Here is an 11,800-nt window from a genome sequence, read left to right on the forward strand (position 1 = left end):
CTCTAATAGTCTTAAAGTAACTTTCATCTCTAACAGTCACTTTTTAAATTTGAATTTTAATCTGGATTTTTAATCTCATTTTATCTCCAACCAAACCTATTACTTGTACTCAAGTCTGATTATATTATTGACTCTTACACTGTGTTCCCTTGGCTTTCTCAATTCTTTTGTTAATATTTTGGGAGAGCTGAGCCTCCTCAAGAAGACACCTGGAGAAGGGTCTGTTTAGTCAATATAATCCTTTATGCATGAGTAAGTTCATTAATTAATTCCCCAATAAAGAACAACACATGGGGAGCTAATCCTCAGCATCAGAGCATGAAAGTTGGAGCTCCAGTCCAGAGCTCAAGAGCTGCATGCCTTTATTCCTACAGCAAAACAGCAGTTACAGCTACTAAAAAGTTATATGTCCTTCAGTTTACAACAATTATATTCTTATCAGCTTACTGAGACATGGTGAGACTAAACAGCTGCTGCATGACTTTGTCCATGCTACACATGTGTGGTTGAGTATGTTGTCATTCTTAGATAACTGTGCCCCATTATGTGAATATCCCCAAGAACTGAGTTGTGAAATTAAGTGTCCTCAGATACCCTCCAATGCCTGGGCTTTGAGTATATTCAGAAGTCGAAATCCACATGTTTTACGATGTACAGTTTTGTCAGTAGGCTGCTGTTCCTGAATCTTTTTTTTTCCCATTAAGTTTATTGGTACATTATAGGTATAAAATACAGTTACATTCATCATTGGGATCTTGTAGCTTTACATGAGTATCTTGGTTCTTATTTTTTTCCTCTTCCCTTGCCCTCCCTTCACCCCCTCCACCCTTCCCTATTTGCAAAGAACTTGTTTCCATTTTTTTCCTCTTTTCATATTTTTTTCTTTCCCTTTTTTCCCTTCCCCTACCTCTCCCAATTCCCCTGGTCTTTTAGAACTTTTCTTCCTGTTATACAATATCAGTTATACATTTTTTAAATTACAATATTAAGATCTAGGAGACATTACCACAGATTTTACAGAATTTAAAAGGATATAGAAAGCATATTACAAAAATCTTTTTTGAAATAAATTTGACAACTTCTAAGAAGTACCTTGGAAGATAAATTAATGAAACTAGCTCTGGAGGAAATACAAAATTTGAATAGCACCTATTAAAGAAAGTATATTCCTAGCTTGAAAACCTACCTATATGACAACAGCAGGCTCATAAACATTTTAACTGATAAATTATATCAAACAATTAAAGCAGAATAAAGAAGGAACACTTCTCCCCTCATTTAAGGAAGTCAGCATTGTACTAATCCTAAAACTGGATAAAGATAATAGTACAAAAATGTATGAACATAGATAGAAATTTGTTTAACAAGATAAACTATTGGAAGTCAGATCTGGCAGGATGTAGAAAGTGGTTTTGTTATAGGGATGGCAGTGTTGGTTCAGCATTAGAAGATCCACCCCCAAAAGTCATCATTTTAATGGAGGAAAGGAAAAAGCCATATGATCCTATCACTAGTTGGAGAAAAAGTATTGGACTAAATTCTACAGCTGTTCATGGTAAAAGATAACAGGAGCCTAGAAGTAGAAGAGCAACTTCTCAACAGATTAAAGACAGGTACTCCATACTTCCAGCGAGAATGCCTTATATAAATGGAGAAGATACAATGCTTTCTCCTTAAGGTGGGGAACAAGGGCAGATATGCTTACTCTTCATCTGTCCATTAAATTTTGAAACCCATTCCCCACCAAAATAGCCTGGCAATAAAATGACACAACTAGGATAGGATTGGCATGGTAGAAGCAAAATCTTTACATGTAGATGAAATGATCATCTACAGAGAAAATACTAAGAAATCTCTAGGAGCCCCGAGGACTTGTACTTGAATTTAGCAGGATTAGAAAACACAAGGTATATATAAAAATTCAGGTCTGTGTATACTTGCTATAAATGAAGAATTGGATATTGAAATTTAAAAGTTATGTAGGAGTACAAAGGACCTAGAAAAGTTAAAAACAAAAACAGTGTTGTAAGACATTTAGTACCTAATTTTTAGACTTCTTCTAAAGCTACAGTAATCAAGGCAGTGATGGAATCCCATTTATCAATTTTTTTCTTTTATACATCATGTTTTTTGTATCCTAGGTAGTTCTTGCCTACCCTAAGTTCATAAATATTTTCCCTTATAATTTCTTCTTAAAGTTTTATACTTTTAGGCTTTCTTATTTAGGTTCATAGATCCCTTCAAGTTATTTTCACGTATGGAAAAAAAGGGTTGAGGTTAATTTTTTATATACAGATACCAGGTGTTCTAGTGCCATTTGCTGCAAACACTATCTCTTCCTCGTCTCTTGAGCTGAGTTTATATTCTATAAAATGCTAATGTTAAATAATCTTTCAAAACTCAGTGGACCATATATGTGTGGTTCTATTTCTAGATACTCTGTTTTATTCCAATGATCTATATGTCTTTCCTTACACCAACACTGCCTTGATTACTGTAGCTTTTGAATTTCTTAATATATTTCATTAAGCCTTTTCCTCTTGAAGTACCACACTTTCATATTCTGGCAGTAGTATGTTATGATAAACATTTATATAATTACCATATAACATTTTCATTTCAATATTCTCACAGCTATTTTTAATTAGTTTTATTGGTACATTTCAGGTATATAATGACATTCATCATTGGAGATTTATACATTTACATAATATAACTTGATCCTTAATTTTTCCCCATTCCCCTCCCCTGCCTAAAACCCTTCCACACCCTCTATGTACAAAGACTTTGTTTACCTTTTTTTCCTTTTCTCATGTTAATTCCATTCCCTTCTTTCTTTTCCCCTACCCCTCCCACTTCCCCTGCCTCCTTGCACCTTTTCTTCCTATTTCACATTATCTATTATACATTTTAATCTTTACTTACATGTACAGTTTCTCACACCACAGAAACTATTTGCTATTTACAAATATGTGTCCTATTTATTTCACTTCAGTATTGCCTCAATGGGCATCCATTTAGCTATAAATGTCTCTAGTTTCTCATTCCTTATGGTTGAGTAGTACTCCATTTTATATTTAAAAAAACACATCTTCTTTATCCAGGCATCAGTTGATTGGCACCTGGGCTGATTCCATGATTTAGCTATTACAAACTGTGCCACTTTCAACATGGGTGCATATATACTGCTGTGGTATGATGTTTTTGATACTTTGGGGAAGATACCCAGCAGGGGAATGGCTGGGTCATACTAGGACCTCTAGTCCTAGTTTTTTGAGGTATCTCTATACTAATTTAAATTGTGGTTGCAGCAGTCTACCCTTCCACCAACAGTGGAGAGGTGTTCTTTCCCCCCACATCCCTGGCAGCATTTGTTATTGATTTCTTGATAGCAGCCATTCTTTCTGGGCTGAGGTGGAATCTCAGCATTATTTTCATTTGGATCTCTCAAATTACCAGTGACGTCGAACATTTTTTAAATGTTTATCTGTTGTTTCTAATTCTGAGAAATATCTGTTCATATCAGATGTCCATTTTTGGATTGAGTCATTAAATTTGTGAACTCTGACTTTTGTAAGTTCTTTATATATTTGAGATAGTAGTTCTTTGTCTGAGGAATGGCTAGAAAATTTTTTCCCCTATTGTGGGTTATCTCTTCACATTGTTGCTCGTTTCTCTTGCTGTGCAGAAGCTTTTTAATGAGAAGAGGTTCCACTTATTGATTCATTGTGCTAGTTCACGTGCGACAGAGATTTTGTTCATGAAATCTTTGCCTATGCCAATGTCTTCAAGAATTTTACCTAACCTCTCTTCCAGCTAGTTTAGTGTTTCTGTTTGAGTAGTTAGATCTTTGAACCATTTCAATTTTAGTTTAGTGCATGCTGAGAAATATAAGTTTAGTATTAATCTTTGGCAAGTTGAAACCCAATTTATCCTGCACCATTTAGTATCTTTCTTTCAGTGAGGGTGCTTGGCTCCTTTATCAAAGATGAAGTGACTGAGTGTGTCTGGAGATGTTTCTGTGTCTTCTAATTGGTTCCAATGATTTGCAAGTCTGTTTCATTGCCATTACCTTGCTGTTCTTATTACAATAGCTTTCCAGTATAGTTTCAAGTTGGGAGTTGTGGTACCCCCTACCTTGTCTTTGTTGTCTGCAATTTCTTTTGCTTTTCTAGATCTCTTCTTGTTCCAAAGGAATTTGTGGATTTTTTTTCTCCTGGTCTGTGAAGTACGCTGTTCAATTTCAATTGGGATTGGATTGAATCTCTATAGCAGTTTTGGAAGTATGGGCATTTTTACTATACTGGCTCATGATTTTTGTGTGTTGACCTTGTATCTAGCTACTCTACTGAATTTTGTTATTAAGTATAGAAGACTTTTGGAGGAGTTCTTGGGGTATTCTATATAGAATATCAGGCCATCTGCAAATAATGACAATTTAACTTCTTCATTTCCTACCTTTATTCCTTTTATTTCTTACTCTTGTCTAATCGTTCTGGCTAATATTTGCAAAACTATATTGAATAGGAGTGGTGATAGTGGACATCCTTGTCTTATTCCTGATTTTAGTGTGAAGGATGTTAGGTTTTGGCCATTTAGTGATGTTGGCTATTGGTTTTTCATAGATGGCTTTTATCAGGTTGAGATAGAGACTGTCTATTCCAATTTTTGTAGGGTTTTTTTATCATGAATTTCTATTGGATTTTGTTAAATGCCTTTTATGCATCTATTGAGCCTATCATATGGCTTGTCCTTGGCTCTGTTCATAGAGTGTTTTACATTTATTGGTTTGCACATGTTGAACCAACCCTGTATCCCTGGGATTCATCCCTTTTGGTCAGGGTGTATGATCTATTTGATGATCTTCTGCATTTTGTATGCTAGTATCTTATTGAGGATTTTTGCATCTATGTTCATTAGTGAAGTTGGCCTATAGTACTTTTATTTGGTTGCATCAATCTCTGCTTTTGGAATCAAGGTGATGCATTCTTCCAGTAATTAATTTGGGAGTATGCTTTCCTTTCAATTTCATTGAAGAGTTTAAGCTGTAGTGTCAATAGTTCTTCCCTTAATGTCTTGTAGAATTCAGTAGTGAAGGCATCATGACCTGGGCTTTTCTTGTTGATAATTTTTAAATTATGTATTCAATTTCATTGTGTGCTATTGAGTTGTTTAGAATTTTTAAATCTTTTTCATTCATCTTTGGTAATTCATATGTGTTTAGAAATCTGTCAATTTCTTCTGTGTTTTCCATCTTATTGGTGTATAGGTTCTCAAAGCATGTGTTGATGATCCTCTGGATTTCTGCTCTGTCAATTGTAATTTCACTCTTCATTCCTAATTGCTTGGATCTGAGTCTTTTCTTTTCTTTTTTGATAAGGTTGGCAAAAGGTTTTAATTTTATTTATTCTTTTGAAGGACCAACTCTTTGCTACATTGACTTTTTGTATGGATCTCTTAGTCTCCATTGCATTGATTTCTGGTCTGATCTGTATAATTTCCTCCTTTGTATGAGCTTTGGCTTTGTCCTCCTCTTCTTTTCTAGAAGTTTGAGGTTCAGCATCAGGTTTTTTATATGCGCTCTCTCTGTTTTCCTAATATGGTCATTCACTGCTATGAATTTCCCTTGTAAGACTGCTTTCACTGTGTCTTATAAATTCCAATATGTTGTATTGACATTGTCACTTATTTGTAGAAACTGTCTGATTTCTTAATTTCCTCTGTGAACCATTGATTGTTCAGAAGCATGTGTTTATAAAGTTCTTGTGTTTTCCTTGGTGTTGATGTCCAATTTCATTGCACCATTATCTGATAATACCAGGGGATAACTTTAATTCCTTTCCATTTACTTAAACATTTACTTAAGCAAGTATGTGGTATAGTTTGCACAATGACCTGTGTGCAGCTGAAAAGAATGTGTATTCTGATATTGTGTATTGGAACACTCTATAAACATCTGTCAAGTCCATTTGTTGAGGAGTTTGATTGAGTTCTAGTGTTTCACTGTTTATTTTTTGTCTAATTGTTCTATTGATTTGTGACAGTGGGTATTGAGGTCCCCTTTCCTGTAGTATTAATGCTTATTGATTTTTCATGTCTGTTCGTATTTGTTTTATATAGTTGGGTGGACTAGTATTTGGTGCATATATATTCATTATTGTCATGTCTTCCTCTTGGATTGTTCCCCTTACAAGGATGCAGTGTCTTTCTTTGTCTCTCTTAATTAGTGTTGGTTTAAAATCCATTTGATCTGCAAAGAGAATAGCTACTCCTGCTTTTTTCCAATTCCTGTCACATGGGTCATTATTTTTCACCCTTTAACTTTCAGTCTATGAGTTTCTTTTTTAATTGTGTTTCTTGTATGCAGCATATTGTTGGATCTTGCTTCTTGACCCATTCTGCCAGTCTATTTCTTTAATTGGTCAATTGAGACCATTAACATTGGTGGTTATAACTGATATGTATTGACTTGTCGTATTCATGACATTTTCCTTTTGTTGGATTCTTCCACTTTGCATTTAATTTCGTCTTGTCTGATGAATTCATTCTGTTGGGCTTCATTGGTTGTGACCTTCACTCTCTTTTCCTAGGATACTGTTCAAACATTTTTGGCATGCTAGTTTTGTAATCATGTTCCTCAGGTGCTCTTTGTCATAAAACTATCTTATTTCTCCATCAAGATTGAAAGATAGTTTTGCAGGTTACTTAGATCTGGGTTGGAGGTTCTGTTTTTTAGGGCTTGAAATACTTCACTCCAGGCTCTTCTTGACTTGAAGGTTTGTGTTGAGAAGTGTGTTGTGATTCTGATGGGCTTGCCTTTGTATATGATTTGTTACTTTTCTCTACCTGTTTGTAGTATTTTGTTCTTCTGTTGGGTTTCTGGAATGTTAACTATTATATGCCCAGGTGTGGATTATTTGATCATGGCTAGTTGGAGTCCTATATGCCTCACTTCTCTGTATGTCAAGTTCTTTTCCCCTGCTTGGGCAGTTTTCTGCCATTACTTCTGTAAACAGTTTTTTTTTTAATGTCATTTGCACACTCTACTCTTTCTTATTTGACTTCTTTCAGGGTTATGTTATTATTTGCATCATCTAGCAGCTGCTGGATTGTTCTCTCATTTTCCTTTGGTATTTTTACGACTATTTCTTTTCCTGGTCACTGATCACAATCCTGTGTTCTATATGTGATAGTCTGGCCTCACATTGTGTGTTTCTGCTGTGTAAACTTTCAATGGAGTTTTTAGTCTCCTGGATATCTTTTTTCAACTGTTTTAAAGATTCCATTTGTTTCCTATGCTGGGATTCCATCATGTTCCTGAGCTCCTCTATTTTTTTTATCTGTATCTGCTCTAGAGTTATTAAGCATGTCTTTCCTTGAGTACACCATCTCTGTTATTATCTGATAAATTATTTCTGATTACTTTTTTTCCACATACTCTGATTGCCAGTTGAGGGATGAGAACTTCTTGAGTTTCAGATTATGCCATCTTGTTGACACTTGTGGCTGCTTTACATGATCTGGAAGTCTTGTTTTGAGACTTGCTTATGTGTGTTCTCATTTCTAGTTTTTGTTGTTGTTGATGATGTTTTTGGTTTAACTCCTAGGTTGCTGCTTGCAAATTGCTTATTGCAAGTATCTTTTTTGCAAGTATTCAGAACCCTCAGGGAATGGCTACTTCTTGGATTGTCTTCCAGGTTTAGTTGGCCTCTGTGTTTTAAGCCTGTAATGACCCTTAGGCAATCTCAGTCTTGGTATACCAGGAAGCACAACTGACTAGGACAATTAAATCACCATGGCCAAAGTAATACAATCAACATCAATGATCACATCAATCTACTCTCCTTCTTCGACCTTATCCATCTTCTAGTGAGTTACTTTTCCATTTTCATGACATAATACCTAAGAAAAACAACGTATAGAGGAAAAGATTCATGTTGGCTTGTCATCAGAAGATTTAGTCCATTGTCACTTGGTCCTATTTTCTCTGGCACTGTAGTGAAGCAGAACAACGTGGTGAGGAGCACAGGGTGGAGCAAAGCAGCTCAGTTCATAGTGGCAAAGAAGTAAAGAGGGAGAGAGAAAGGGAGAGACAGGGATCCTAATACTCCCTTCAAAGACAAATCCACAATGAACTACAGTAGTACCGCAGTTCAGAACTTTAATTTGTGATATGATTGTGGAAAATATGGCCACATATTTTTGGGAAAGATGGTCATGATCATGTTTGTCTTCCAATGCAGAGTACAAAGACAATTTTTCCAAATGCTTCTGTTTGTGAACCAAGTTGTTTACAAACAAAAGGCTTCATGAACTGAGGTGCCACTGTACTTACTATAACCTTTCACATCCTCAGGCACCCACATCCTTAAGGACCCATTACCTCCTAATAGCATGTCAGCTGGGGACCAAGCTTCAACACATGAGTCTTTAGGGGCCATTTAAGATCCAAACCATATTACCTATTATCTTAGTTATATAGACCCCATCAGCAATCTTTCAATATAAATATTATCTTTTTTTACCACTTGCTTTAGATTATTTAACAGGCCTTTTAATCTTCTTTGGCATTTTCAGGTTTGCAAATAGCTGTCTCTTTGGCTTTATATGGGGTGATTAAAGGTACCATTTCCTATATTGTGCATACCATGCCAGAATGATCTTTAAAAATAGAAGTCTGTTCCATAATTTCTCCACTCAAAAATCCACTATCACTAAGATGAAAATGCATAGAATCCCTAGTGTCCTAAATCAGTCTACTTGAGATGCTCCTGCTTGCCTGTGTGAAACATCTACTTCTCTTCCACAAAACATGTTTACATGTCATTACCATAGGCCATAAGTCCATGCACAATGTTATTTGTGCAATGTTAAAGTGGAGTCTAATTTAAGACAGAAGAAGAACAGACAGAAGAAAGACAAAAGAAGGAACATAGAATATACTAATCACAAGAGTCAGGACATTAACAAAATAAACACTAATCAGCTAGCTCTCCAAAGAGTAACATTCCTGCTATATTACAACACAAATACTTCATAACACTCCTCTCAAGTAAAAGTCCTCTGCAATGTCCTCAATAATTTTCTTTCTTTCTGTCCAACAATGGATTTCACAAGGCTCTTTCCAGTTTACATTTTGTAGCAGCTGAGGCCTCTATACCAATAGTAAGCAAGAAATGTCACCCATTCCTAAGAGGTAGAAATGAACACAGTCAATCCAAGAATAAAGAACAGATCAGATATGAATTCATGAGCATTGTAAGCTCCATGGTAGGGGGTCCTTCCATGGTAGGGATGAGAAAGTTCTCATCCCACTCATTAATTCTTTAAGCTAAAGACAGCCTTTCAAAAATAGATGCTTTGTGTCCAGTTGTTCTCATCATCCTGAACTGTTTTAATAAATAGTGATTTGGGCTGTGTATTGATCACTTTCTTGTTACTGGCACACAATACTGGACACCTATAAACTTAAGGAAGGAGAAGTTTATTTTTGTTCACATTTTCAGTTCATGGTCAATCTGCTGCAAGGCACAAAGGGCATGGTGGGAGGGTCTGCCATAGAGGAAAGCTGCTCACACCATGGCCACCAGAGAGAGGAAGGAGGATCCAAGGAGGGAGATGTACCCTTCCAGGACACACCTCCAATCACTGGCCTCAAATCCAGCTCTGCCTCCTAAAAGCAAGCCAACTGTAGTGTCTCATAATCCAACCACCTTCCACAAGCCCCACTTCTGAGCTCATGAGCCTTTGGGAGGACATTCCAAGTCCAAGCCACAACAGGCTATAAAAGCAATGCCTTGTAACTTGTTAAAGATAGTCTTTATTTCTGGGCTGGAATATTGAAGGTCAACCACTGGGCAAGTTTTGAACTTGAAAAGCTCCAGATACCTGCAGAGAACTACCTGGACAGCCAACCCACCCACCTCTCACATTCTCAACCTGCCTCTCCCTGAACCACATGCCTGGAACTTTATGTATACTGCACCTTTAACCTTGAGGATATGTTTGACATCATTGGCAAATTTTTATGTGCAGTTGGATTTGTTCCCTGTCTTTAGCTTTAAGTGAAGGTTGTCAGGATTTGCACAGTCTTGAAAACTGTGCCTGTTCACATCATTGATAGATAAAGAAACTCTGTTTCATATATGAGGCAATACCCATGGAGAAAGATGAATACAGGACATTGAGTCCAGAAAAAAGTAACACCATGAACAAAGAGCCCAGGGAAAGGGAAATTAATATCGTGCAACACAAGATAATCCCAAAGATATGAAACTACCAACACACAAAAATATCATTCTATTTTGGTTACCTCACTCATGGGAACCTAACTGCTCAGAGAATAGAGTAACAATGGGATAATTACCTTAATGAGCGTTCATTAGAATGTAATTTCTGAGGCTGTGAAAATAGTAAGTACACCTCCATCATCCACTCAGCTAGCTCTACTGTGTCAGAAAAGGGTGAGTTCCACTGTACATTGCAGAGGACTTATGCCTGATGCCACATCCCTGTCAAACTTGGTGCTGAGTTGAACCAAAATCACTGAAAGAACAGAGGATCATCAGGAATTCCTGATGAGGGCAGCAGGTATGGAGGCAGGCAGAGCTCTCAAAAGATGATAAATAAGAGCAATGCAATGAGTCCATCAAAAGAATTCTAAGCAATTAGTTTCTGAATCCCTCTTGGTTTCTCTTCCTCTCAACTTCTTCTCAGATTGCTTTCTTTTGCTTCTAGAAGCCAATTCTGAAGCTCTCTACCTTCCTAATGGACATTGACCTTCCCTTAGCATTAGCATCTCTTAAGCATTTCTTATCCAAGATTTTGTCATTTTTCCTAAGCCATTACAAGTGCCTTCATTCTCTTCCATCCAAAGTGTCAAACATCTATTACTCTTATACATTTATTTTATGAATATTTAATATGCTACACCTTTTCTACAGCAGTGCATTTGTCTACACTTTGTCATGCAGGCTTTGTAAATCAAAATTATTAACCTGTATCACCAAATACATTATTCTTGCATTCTGATGTTCTCCAACAAATGTTTTCAATGATAGTTTTTTAGTATATAACTCCTATTACTGATTTTTATTTTTCTCCTTTCTACACAAAAGTTTTTTTCAGGAAATCGTGGTACTTTCAAAGAATATGTTGCCAAGTTCAAGTATATACTATTTATTTATTTTCCTTATACTATTTCTTTATGTTTCCTTCAGAGAACTGATATACTGTCTTGTTCTATATCTAATGTTTCAAAATTATTTGCATTATAGAGATTAGTATAACATCATTTTTCTAAATATTTAACTAATCATTAAACACTTATTCATAGCTTTACAAGTCCCCTGTACAATACCAGGAAGCAAAGATATAAGTTAATATGATTTTTAAAATTTCATATTTAATGTGATAGCAAGGCTCATATTACATTACAAAATTCTAGATTATCCGCTTTCAAAGAAAAAAATAGGAATTCCAAACCTCACTATACATTTTAACAAGAATCTGGAACTTTGCAACAATTAAGTAAAACCTAAAGAAAGGTGTCATAAATTTATACTATTAGAAATTGATAGTAAATGAAATTTATAAAGAAACACAGAAGTAAAACAAGAGACTTCATCAATACAGAAAATTAAAACTTTTATTAATATAGTAGCAATAGCTGAAATATACTATGGAGGAGTATCATTCTTCATGACATTAAATATAAATTGTCTTTAAAAATTGCTAACAAGAAAGCAATATAATCTATAAGTTTAAAAAAAACTTCAAGAAAGGATACTCAAAGTAGGAT

Source organism: Heterocephalus glaber, unplaced genomic scaffold, assembly GCF_053883595.1.
Source record: "Heterocephalus glaber isolate CG9 unplaced genomic scaffold, H.glaber_assembly_v1.0 deba00001859, whole genome shotgun sequence".
Classification (NCBI taxonomy): Eukaryota; Metazoa; Chordata; class Mammalia; order Rodentia; family Bathyergidae; genus Heterocephalus; species Heterocephalus glaber.